The 11,060-nt window shown below is 40.3% G+C and overlaps 1 long non-coding RNA gene across 2 annotated transcripts; it reads right to left on the reverse strand.

The window, feature by feature from the left end:
- Positions 1-6,943: 6,943 nt before the first annotated feature.
- On the reverse strand, positions 6,944-9,411 carry LOC135424425 (uncharacterized). Of its 2 annotated transcripts, none has more exons than XR_010435216.1 (3): positions 9,332-9,411; positions 9,028-9,106; positions 6,944-7,167 (listed from the first exon to the last, which is right to left on the reverse strand). It is a non-coding gene; the product is annotated as an uncharacterized LOC135424425 (long non-coding RNA). The 2 variants fall into 2 exon arrangements; XR_010435217.1 differs by lacking the exon at positions 6,944-7,167 and adding an exon at positions 8,703-8,786.
- Between the last annotated feature and the right edge of the window lie 1,649 nt (positions 9,412-11,060).

Here is an 11,060-nt window from a genome sequence, read left to right on the forward strand (position 1 = left end):
TAAGGCTGTGACAGTTAACTGGTCCTCAGGTTAATTGGGCACAGCTGGGCTGGGGCAGCTCTATAAGAGCAGGCTCAGGGCAGTGCTGACACAGTCACTTCAGGGCAAGCTGTGGTTGAATTTGGGAGGGCAGGTAAGAGTTTCCTCTACAATATCATCATTTTCTTGGGGTTAAAGTTTTGCCTGTTGGTCTGTGTGTGTGATGCTGGGGAGCAGCTTTGCTCCAGCTCAGAGCTGAAGTTCCTGGTGATGACCTTGATCGGTTGTTTCTCTAGAAGTTTTAATGTTGTTATTCTGAAAATAACGGAGTTCTGGAGAACTGTACTCCCCAAAGGAGTATAAAGGGCTTTCTTGACAGTCTTAGAAGAGTTAATCTAAATGTGGTGAGCTCTCTGGAGTGTTATGTTATTGTTCTCATCACAGAAACTGCTCATGGATGGAGTGAGGTAGGATCCCTTTCCTGAGGGATCTGTTTGCATTCACAGATTTGTAACAGGAAAGTTGTGGGGTTGCAGGCTAAAAAGGAATTACTGCCAGGACAGGAGACTCCCTACCTGTTTTGTGGGCTTTTCCCTAATTCCTGGCTCCTGACTGGTAGTTTCAGTTCACGACAGTGTGAGCTGCCAGTTTACAGAGAAGGGAGCAGCTGCTGAGCTTCTCTCCCACCTCCCCTGTGCTCTGAGTAGCTTTCCACAGTATTTGATGAAATACTTGTCTGTTTATCATTAATCTGTGCTCACAAAAGTTAAAAAAAAAAAAAGAACCTCATTGTGTTGCTGTAATTAGGAAATTCATGGGTCCCCAACACTTAATATTAAGAGCTCCTGAAATCAGTATCCTAATTAGTCCTGCTCTGGCGGTGGTTTTGCTGCTGTGGTCCCTCTAAAGCTAAAAGAGCAATGGATGGTTCATAAGCATGAAAAAGGCCTCTTATTTTGTCAGGAAAAAACCCTTGTTTTAGCTCCGCAAAGGAACTTCATGATTTTACATGCAAATACTTGTGAAAACTTCAGCAGAAAAGAAAAAGACATCAGGGTGTTTATAAAAAGAGCCTTCTGGTGCTCTTACTCAGAAGAACCATATGCAAGTACTTGGTGTGGGTAAGTGTTCTCTGTACTGAACTTTGCTACGCAAGGAAACAAGGTGTTCTTGAAGGTTCAAGTCAAAATGCAAGTATTTCTCATGTTCTTCTTGTCTAATAGTATGTAGAAACACACAGCTCTGATATGGGGTATTTATTCCTCTCCTTCTCATTTCTCTGCTCAGGCAGAAAGGTTCTCATTCTCATAAGTTTTTCTCCAACTGAATGAAAACATAGATTTGAAAAAAAAAAAGAAAAGGGTGTTGGTTTCTGCCAAACCAACCCCACAGTCATGCTTGGTTATGATCCTATGGGCTGTTCTGCCTGCAGCTCCCTGTGGGATTAGGATTCCCTGGTCCATCAGCCCTACTGAGGGATGCTGGCTCTGCCACTCCTGCTTCTGAGAACTGCTGCAGAAAACTCATTTGCTGGGCTAAAGCCTTTTCATCTTGATAAATTCTATTTTTCTCCCTCTACATCTTTACTTTCCAACCTCACTTCTTTCTTTTTAATATAACTAGGCCGAATGGGATAAAGGCAAAGAGTAGGTTTCTGTGCTCCAGGTAAAATTTATAGCTTTTGAAAAGCTCCTGTGGCTCAGGATGTTAATTGTAACCTGGGACTGGAGCTAGGAGAGGTAAATCTTTAATAACCTCATGTGCTGCTGCCTGGAAGGGGAAAGACACTGAACAGTCTCTTCCCCTGAACACACCACTGTGATGTCTCTTTGCAGCAGTTTTGGTCATGACACAGACCTTGGAATTTTTTTAAAATCCAAGAAGTAGTCCTAGAAACAGTCCAAGGCACACATGTATGGACTAAGGCTATTTCCAGATTTTTTCCAGTGTTCAAGCAAAATTTGATTTTGTAATGATGATATAGGTGGGGAGGGCAGGAGTGGCCTTGGAGGGAAGTTGGGTAAAGGAGCCTGTTCAAGGACTGATTGCATGGCTGATTTTTTCCTCTCCTCTTTTGTTCTGCTTTCTGTTTTACCTGGGGCTTATCTTGTTTCTATACACATATACATAATTCCATTTTCAACTTCTCCCAAGTAAGGCCTGAATTCCTCTCCCTTGTATAATTTTACTGTGTATTAAGATAGCATCTGCAAGCCCAGCTACAGACCAGAGCCCCTTTGCTGTAGGCAGTAGGCAAGCACAAAGCTAAAGTGTGTTGTCTGCCCTGAAAAGGCTTGCAAGGTTATATTTTAGAAAAGGAAATCCATTTTCTTCAGCTTTGTCTCTCGTTCTGAGGTGGTAAGTTAATCTATTCTGCTGTTTAGCTTTGAGTTAGACTCTAAAGTCATTTGAAGAGTGTATGGAAGAAGGTTAAAAAACTGTAATGATCTTTTAAAAACTTAAAATGAGCAGGTTTCGTGACCCAGTAGATGAATTCAGAGAGAATCAAGTGATACATGGCAGAGGTAAGACATCTGATGAACAGCTCCAGTGCAGGAGGGTGAGTGATGTCAGCTTCATTGGAATGTAATTGTTTTGGTACCTGGCTGGCATACAAACTGCAGCAACCTGGCATTGCAGCAGCCTGACACTGCACGTGCTCCTCCGCACAAAGGGGCAGCAAAAGCACACACTTTAATATTCAACAAGCAGCACTTCAACCTCACCTAATTAATTTATATCTAGATCTATCTGTTGGAGAGAGAAAAACCTCTGTAAAGCTGGCGTGTTGCTACAAGTACCGCTCTGCAATTTATTCTGACTTGCAAAGTGTGTGTTTGTTGCTGGGCTTGGACACACCAAGGAAGGGCAGGTAGCCCAAAATTTGCTCAGGAGGTAAGGTGGGGCATGGACTCCAAATATTTTTAGTTCTCCCAGACAGTTTCTAATTCATAGACAGAAAATAATCACCACCTGATGGTTGCTCATTGCAGCCTGCAAAATAAGCTGCTGGTCTCATTTTGTTTCTTTATAGATAGGTATACTCATCATCCAAAAATTGCTCACCAGATTTGGCACTAATTAGCTGCCTCGCTGGCAGTCTCTGCCCAGAGATGTAAATGAGAGAGAAACACAGATGTTAAAATATCCATTTATCCTCAGAGTTTGCTCCTTTTCTGTCTTTCCTATACTTTGTACTTGTACTTTGTTGTCACTTACATCTGTGCACTGTGAAGGTTAAGGAATGTGGCCCTTTGTCTTTTGGTAAAGTGACTCTTGCAAACATTCAGTGTTTTTATGAAGCCTTAGGAACAACCAGTGCTTTGTGGGCCAAAATATTCTCAGGTGAGGCACCTTGAGGGGAAGCCACAGGTGGGGAGGATTCAAGCTCTGCTGAAGAGACTGTTACGCAGAAGAATTTTGTGAAAAGGGGATAATTTACTGTATCCTCCTACAAGCCTATTTATCATCCTCCTGCCATGTAGGAATGCCTTCCCTTGAAGGAACCTGTCACTGGCAAATACCTGGAGCACTGGAATCTGTCCTTGGCATGCACTGACAGACCCACATGTGGATGCATCTCTAGTTCTCCTTGATCCCTATAAATCCACAAGCATCACAGGTTGTTTTTTCAAGTCTCACTTGCCCTAGGTTGTTCCAAGTGCTGTAGATAGACAAATGTGTTAGGGAAATGTGGAGCTCTGTGGGCTTTGGGGGTCCTATCAAACCCTGTGGTACAGAACAGTATTTAGGTGTTGGTAATGTGACTTCATTGTGTATATATGATGTGCTGTTGGCTTAGTAAATTTCGGAAAGCAAGATATTTATATAAAGGTTAAAACTCTGCTGACTATTTGCCTGAATGAAGAGCTTAAGAGTTCAAACCTCGCTGTCTCTCTTTATATTTTCTCTGACTGCTAAATGATTTTTATTGTATTTCATTTCATTCAACAACCTTATCACAGACTTGAAATGAATTTATCCCTCGCTTTCCCTCCTCAGACAGAAGCTGATGAGGTCTCAATTTTCCAAATAGGCTTCATTTACAGTTGCAGAAACCTCTGAAAATTGAATCTGCTTTCCTCCCCCTATTTGCAGTTCTAGAGAGTAAATAGTATGCAGCGCTATGAGGAGCACAGCCTAGAGCATTTTAATTGAAAGTTCCTGTTTCCAGAGCTGAGAGAAATCCTTTCTCAGTGGAACAAATGCAGTGCAAAGCAATGGCTTTTCATTTTCTTTGATCCAATAATCAGAGGTTCAATCCCAAGCAATACCCTGGCTCTGCTTGTATTGTGGTTCAACGTTGCACCAGCTACTTCCAACCTGCATGGAACTGGAGCTAATAACACAGAATGGGAAAAAGCACATTTCTGATTACTATAGGGCATATATCCTACTTCACATAGCTCTTTTAAAATTATTAAAAATGAAGAACTCTATGAGTTTTAATTTGGTGGTACTTGGCAAAATATGGACTGACTCTGTTTTCTTTAGTGGGCTCTCTGGTTGTGATTATGTATCCATGTGTTTCTCTGCTGCTATTTGGAAAGAGTCATATTTTTACAGGAGCATAACCCATTTTCCCTTTATTGTAATTGTTTTGGAATAAGAAGTAATAATCCAGGACTGAACAAGTTGCTCTACCAAACGTTCTGTTCTCAATTCTAGTAAATTGCTTTGAGAATTGAACAAAGCTCTGCTCAATCATGCAAGATATCCATTCTGAAGAACACCAGGAAAGTAAACCTGCCTTAGCCCTCTGCAATCATCTTTTTTACTTCTTAAAGATAAAACTGTAAGAGTGTGATTCCAAATGCACAGGACTTAGGAATCTTCATTCGTTAAATGAAGAAATTAGTTTGATAAAACCACTTCATGTTCCTCATCTAAATCCCCAGACCTGGCAAGTGTTTAACTTCTCATTTATTGCTAATGGAGCAATTCTGGTTTGATAGAGCCTTCCAACTGTGGATATCGGTGTTTCTGCAGTTAGGAATGAAGGTATTGAGCTCTTTTGGAGGGAGCACGGTGGGGATGGTTTCTATCGCAGGAGTAACTCACCTGTGCATTTTATTGGCACTCTGTCCACACATATTATCTACATCCCCTGTGCTCCAGACTAAACCTCACAGGAACATACTACTCAGACAACATAGTTTCCTGTTTTTTGCTCTAAGTGCTAAGTAGATATTTGTATGGATGGGAAAAGCTCCTCTGTGATCTTTTCTGTGCAAGCACATTACCTTGAAGATTGGGATCTCCATCTTCCAACTTTTTTCCCCCCCCTTTCTGTGTTGGTTTTATTTGTTGATTAAGTCAGAAATTGAGTGTACAGGCTCCAGTGCTACACCATGTTCTTGTGCTGATGCACAGTGTAGCCACTGGCACACGTGCTCTCCCATCTTCTTACGGGAAGGAAAAAAGGTAATAGAAGTTTTTATGGGAATGAGAAAAGAGATATTGGAGGCAGTTATTGTTCACAGAAATGCTGCATTTTTCAGAAGAATTGTGTGAAGGTTTCTTGTACTTCATCATTTCTATTTGTAGCTGTGGAAGGTAGGTAGTGACTGCTTGAAAGAAACCATCCACCTATTGAGTAAATAATATTTTATAGGCTACTATGGACTTCCTTTCCCTTTTCTTTTAAAGATTATAAAATAGCGAATATGACAGGAACAAAAAGTTAGGGTTTTGAAATCACTGGGGTGTAACAAGCTAATAATGACAGAGCTTGGGAAAAGGGCAGTGCACCTGGGAAAACACTGGCATTTTCAGAGCCGGTGTAAATACAGGTTAGAGAACCAGCTGAATAATGTCAGTCATTTTATCACTACAAGGGTCTTCAAACTCCAGGCAAAGGACTGATATGTCTTCATGGGCAGCCTCTCCATGGGGCTTGTGTTGTGACATAGCAGCATCTTTCATTAGCAGAACCTGCTGGTTTGTGGTTTGCTCTTTCTAAAAGCTCCCACTGAAAATATTCACAGTGGTCTCTTAGTCTTGCAAGACACAGACAGTCGAGTCTGGTTTTATATGTTATATAAAAGACAGATAAAAGTGCATTTATGAAATGTAATTAAGAGTTTGCACTTTTAAATAAGACTTTTAAATAAAGGCTAGTTAATGCCTGAGAGATCATATCAAATACAATCTGATAAGGTTCTAGAAATGTTTTCACACACATAGAATTTGGGCAAAATTTTCTCTATGTGCTGTTTGTACATAAGCAGTACACTTGAATATTGCAAGCAACTAAAATTATAATTGGTACTCTGAAAAGGGGAGGATGATTTTCTTAATTCAGAAAAAGAAATATCCATCTGATGGAGCTCATTGCTGAGGTCAGTCTCATTTTGTGAGCCAGGATTCAGAGCTTATGTGGCAGTCTGGAAATCCACATGGTCACACAAGTGAAACCTGAAGATTTCTCAGTAATCTGTATATATTAATAATATTAACATGTGTAAATTAGAAACTCTAAATGAAGTGCATCCACTTCCATTCTAGATAATGGAAAAATAAACAGGTGAACAACATGGTAGTGCTTTCAAATAACACTTTATCTTGTTTTTTGCAACTAAAATTAATTGCCCCAAATTTCATCTGCCCAGAAAATTGATTGATCGATCACTGTGTATTTGTTACTGTTGAAAACTTTTGCTTCATAATCTATACCCATTTAATGCTCTCTTGTGTACATACAATGCCTTGCTTCCAAGTTCTGCCTAAGGTCAGGGAAAAGTGGTTACCCAGCAATATCTGTGTATTAATATTGGAAATTTGGGCAAGGAAATGGAACCTGAGTGGGTAATGAACCTAAAAGGCTGCAGGGAAATTCTGATATCATGAGTTTGAGAAGCTGGTGATGTCCTGGGCAAAGCTCTCTCAGAAGAGTAAATAAATGTGGTATCCAAATAGAAGGACAAAGTGATGTGAAGAAACAATTATTTATCCATGTCACTGTTTATAGACAAACTTATGATGAAAGAAGAAAGATGTTTGTAATAGTTGATGTAATGAGGTTTAGCAACAGGCTTCCTGTTGCAGTTGTGGAAGACAGAAACCTTATCTGGTTTTAAGATAAAACTTGTGGTTTGATAAAAGGGATAATTATGCTGTGGTTTCCTGTCACAGGAGGGGATACAGTAGGAATACAAAGACTCATCTGGAGCAGTAGAAGAAAAAACCCTAAAAGAAAATAAATTTTAAATGTCATTTTTTAAACTTGATTTTAATTCAATACTATATTTCCTCATTTGAAGTCTCTTCAAAGTTAGAATTGCTCGTAGTTATGTGCATAATTGACTGTGGCTTTCTGGTGTCTAGAGAAGCACCTGTTCCACGATGCTTCTGGTTTGTTGTCTCTTTGGATAAAAAATCTTCAGGAAAAAAATAGCCCTTTATGATGAAATATTCTGAAGCTGGTGATAGAGTGGGACTACAATCCATTTCTGTAACACACTGAATTAATTGTGGGCTGATAGCCCTGAAATTTGACATTGTAAGTTCAGAGGATTTCTGGGACATATTTACAAATATTTTTAATTGTAAGATTTTCCTACTATGTGTATGTGTTTAATAATACTATACATTTAGAGAAAATAAATATGAGTTTTACACACTTTGGTGCCACATGATGGCACTTGTGTTTTCCTGTTCATCTTACTGAACCTTTCAATGGAAAATCAATTTTCTAAATATTTGGTTTGGAATCAGGATGTTACATAATGCGAAAATGGGAATAAAAGGACCCAGACCAACAGTTTCCCATTCCCCATTATGTGGTTTGTGGGTTTGGTTTTTGTGTTGTTTTGGGTTTTTTTAATCTCCTCAGACCAAATGAAGCTTTTAGAGAAATTTTGGTTGAGTCCTTTTGTTTGTTTCTTTCTTTCTTTTTTTTTTTTTTTTGGTGTGTGTGTGTGTAGTTGTTTTGGTATTTTTTTTTTAAGAAATAATGATCCTTTTTTGGTTGTTTGGAGTGTTTGAGATAATATTGTGTTACCAGAAGTAAATTCATAATAAGAAATCTGTCCAGATCCCTTTGCATGTTGATAAGCATTTAACAGCAAATACTGTTTGAGGCAGTGCCAGGGGTGGTGTGAGCAAAGTGCTGCCCCTGAACAGGGGTCTGTCAGTGTGAACAGGAGGTTCAGGCTGTAAACTGAGCCTGGTCATAGAGGCAATTAATTCTTTTCCTTTGATTTCTTTTTCATCACTTTTTATTTCTCATTTCTGATTGCACTGTTTGCTCTTTCTCGTTTTGTTTGCTGTATCACACTGTGGTTTTGTATTCTGAACTTTTAAACCCTATAGAAAATACATGTAACATTTTATTTTCACCACATTAGACCTCAGTGGATTAACCATGTGTCAGAGAACACACAACCTTTAGGTGTGTTCATTTGTATTATAAGAATGGCATTTAATCTTGATAAAGAAACTTGTAACAGAGAGGAAAAATGTTTTAATTACTGCTGTCCTAGGTAAGTGAAACAGGTACCAGCCCAGTCCTTTGGAATGTAATATAGTCATGATAAAGTAGTTCTAATTTAAACTAGGTAGCCAGATTAAACACAGACCTTGATCCTACACCAGTGCTGAGTTAGAACTAATACGAACTTGGGGCAGTCAAAAAGCTGATCAAAGAAAAGGTTATCAGGTGGTTTTATGGATGCTGTTATTGGTAGAAAAAAAGTCACTTAAATAATTTCAAGAAGACTGTCACCTTTGGTAGTTTACAGCAACCTGGCTTTCAAGCACTGCAGTTCTTGCCTTATGTTGATGTGTAAAAGATCTGCAGAAACAAACTGTTCACACACACACAAAAAGCCAATTAAAAGGAATTCTTTGCTTGACAGGATGTGTTACTAGTAGCAACAGTCAACATCACTGACAGAATACTGGAAGTTTATTAGGAAAGATGTTTACCTTCTGTTCTCCTCTTCCAACTAAATTAATAATAAATAATTTGGAGGGTGGTTTTTTTGCCCTAATCTTACAAGAGGTGGGAAAATCTTCCAAGGAAATCATACACAAAATGGAACTAACCCTCTTTCTGATGTTTCTGAGGTCACACTTGGAAGGGAGAATCTGGAGGATAAGACTAATTTTTTCTGTTTCTGGACCTCTTGAAATTAAAGGGAAAACAACATCAGTGTACTTAGGATTTCTTTGACTGTTCCTGCTGCTCACAATATTTTGGATCACATCACATGTCAAAGTGCTGGACATGGCTAATCCCATGTTAGTGTTTATCTTTCTTTGATAGAAGTTTCATTGTTGCGTTTTGAACGTCCTTGAGAAAGGCAGCTTATGATTTGTGTGGTCCCTCAGAGGGAGACCTTTGTGTTACTTTGTTTAAACAATGCTCATTGCTGGAATTGTTCATGTCCCCATCACTTCTGTGGGGTAAATCCTCTGGATGCTGCACTGGGGCTGGGGAGTGACCACGGTGTGTCTCTGTGACTTTGCCCCCTTGATGTTTGATTGCCAAGAGACTGAGATATAATTCCAAGATCTCCATTCCCTGGGGATAAAGTGGTCGTGAGGTCAGAGGGTGTTTGTTCCAATCCCAGCCATCCACAGCCTCCAAAGCTTGATTTTAATTATGACTTTCAACTCGGAGACCTTGGTTTCTTTGAACTTGAGAGAACCTTTCTGAATAGGACTGATGGAATATATCAGCTCTGTTTGCTTTGAGGTTTGTGTGTTTAATTTCCTTTAGGGAAGGGAGTGTCTGGGCAGTCGAGGGGAAGATTGTCTTTGCCTTCTTCTGGTTGTTCCAAAGGGGAGAGGGACCAGCCTGATCCCTGGAGCTGCCTCCTCCCTGGGGAGGGAGCAGGGCCCAGTGGGGACAGCTGATACTGGGGTGACTGGGGGTAGGCTGCTGCTTGTCCTCTCAGGGGACTGAAAGAGTTGTTTTTTGAAGAACTAGAGCAGCTTGAGGGATGAGGCTCCAAGGCTGGAGGAAAGTCCCTGCTCTGCAAGGGTGCAACTGTGTGTGGAGGGTGTTTATAGACCCCTCTTAACAACCTTCTTCTGGCCAGTGGATCTGAGTTCTGTCTACTGTAAGAAGTTCTTCGGTTTAGGTCACTTAAAAGAAAACCTTTAAGGGTTAAAACAGCACCCCCTGTTGTTTTCAGGGAATTCCTGAAGCAGAGACAGTAGTGGCTGCTGGCTCCTGTGCAGCACTGGAGATGTGTGGATGCAGGGATGGCCCTGGGCTCCCTCATTGCCCTTTGCTGCTCTGTCCCTGGATTTCTGAGACACAGCTACCTCAGATCTGATGTGGTATTGTGAGTGGCTGTTTTGATTACATCTGTTACTAGTTGCCTCTTCAAATACAGCTTTTCCTCACTTTTTTCTAATGTACTGCAAAGCTTTATTTTTATTTATTTTTATTTTTATTTTTTTTACAATTGAAGTCCCTTTTTCACAAAGAGGGAAATCCACACTTAATATTCTGCTGCCTTTCATCTGCAAACAAGTTGAGTCTGATCTGAGCATTCTGGAGTATCTGTGCTGTAGGAGAGACTCACTAATTGGGTGGGTTTGGCTGGGTGTCAAAGCTACAAATGTCATAAGGGAGATGAATAAGGAGCAGCTTGGGTTGCAACCCAAGCTCGATGTTCTCACTGCTCACACAGGAGCTTTAGAAAGAGATGGGGAAAAACTGCCAGCCTGAAGCTTTGTAGTGCTTCTTCATGAACTTCATATGGATTGTTGTTCTCCAGGGGGGAGGAGGGAACTTTAAGGTCTCCATGTCCTCTGCTCAGCTCAGTAGTGAGAGCAGGGAGGAGAGGCTGAGAGCTCCTGAAGGGAGGAGGAAAGTGGTGTTCGTGTGTGTATGTGTGTGGTCCTTTCTCCATTTGCAATTTGCAACAGGCTTAACTGTAGATTTTGCTCTCTCCTGTCTCTGAGGAGGTAAATGAGGGTGAGCCTGAAGCATCCCTCCTGGTTTGTGCTCGGTGGGTTAGTGCTGATCTAAAGACAAAACTCTACCTAATGTATTTGGTCTTGGTGTTTTCTTCTTTGAACAAATAAATGGTCTCCCCAAAAATAATTAAACCGAGTCTGTTCTT

Source organism: Pseudopipra pipra, chromosome 19, assembly GCF_036250125.1.
Source record: "Pseudopipra pipra isolate bDixPip1 chromosome 19, bDixPip1.hap1, whole genome shotgun sequence".
Taxonomy (NCBI): Eukaryota; Metazoa; Chordata; class Aves; order Passeriformes; family Pipridae; genus Pseudopipra; species Pseudopipra pipra.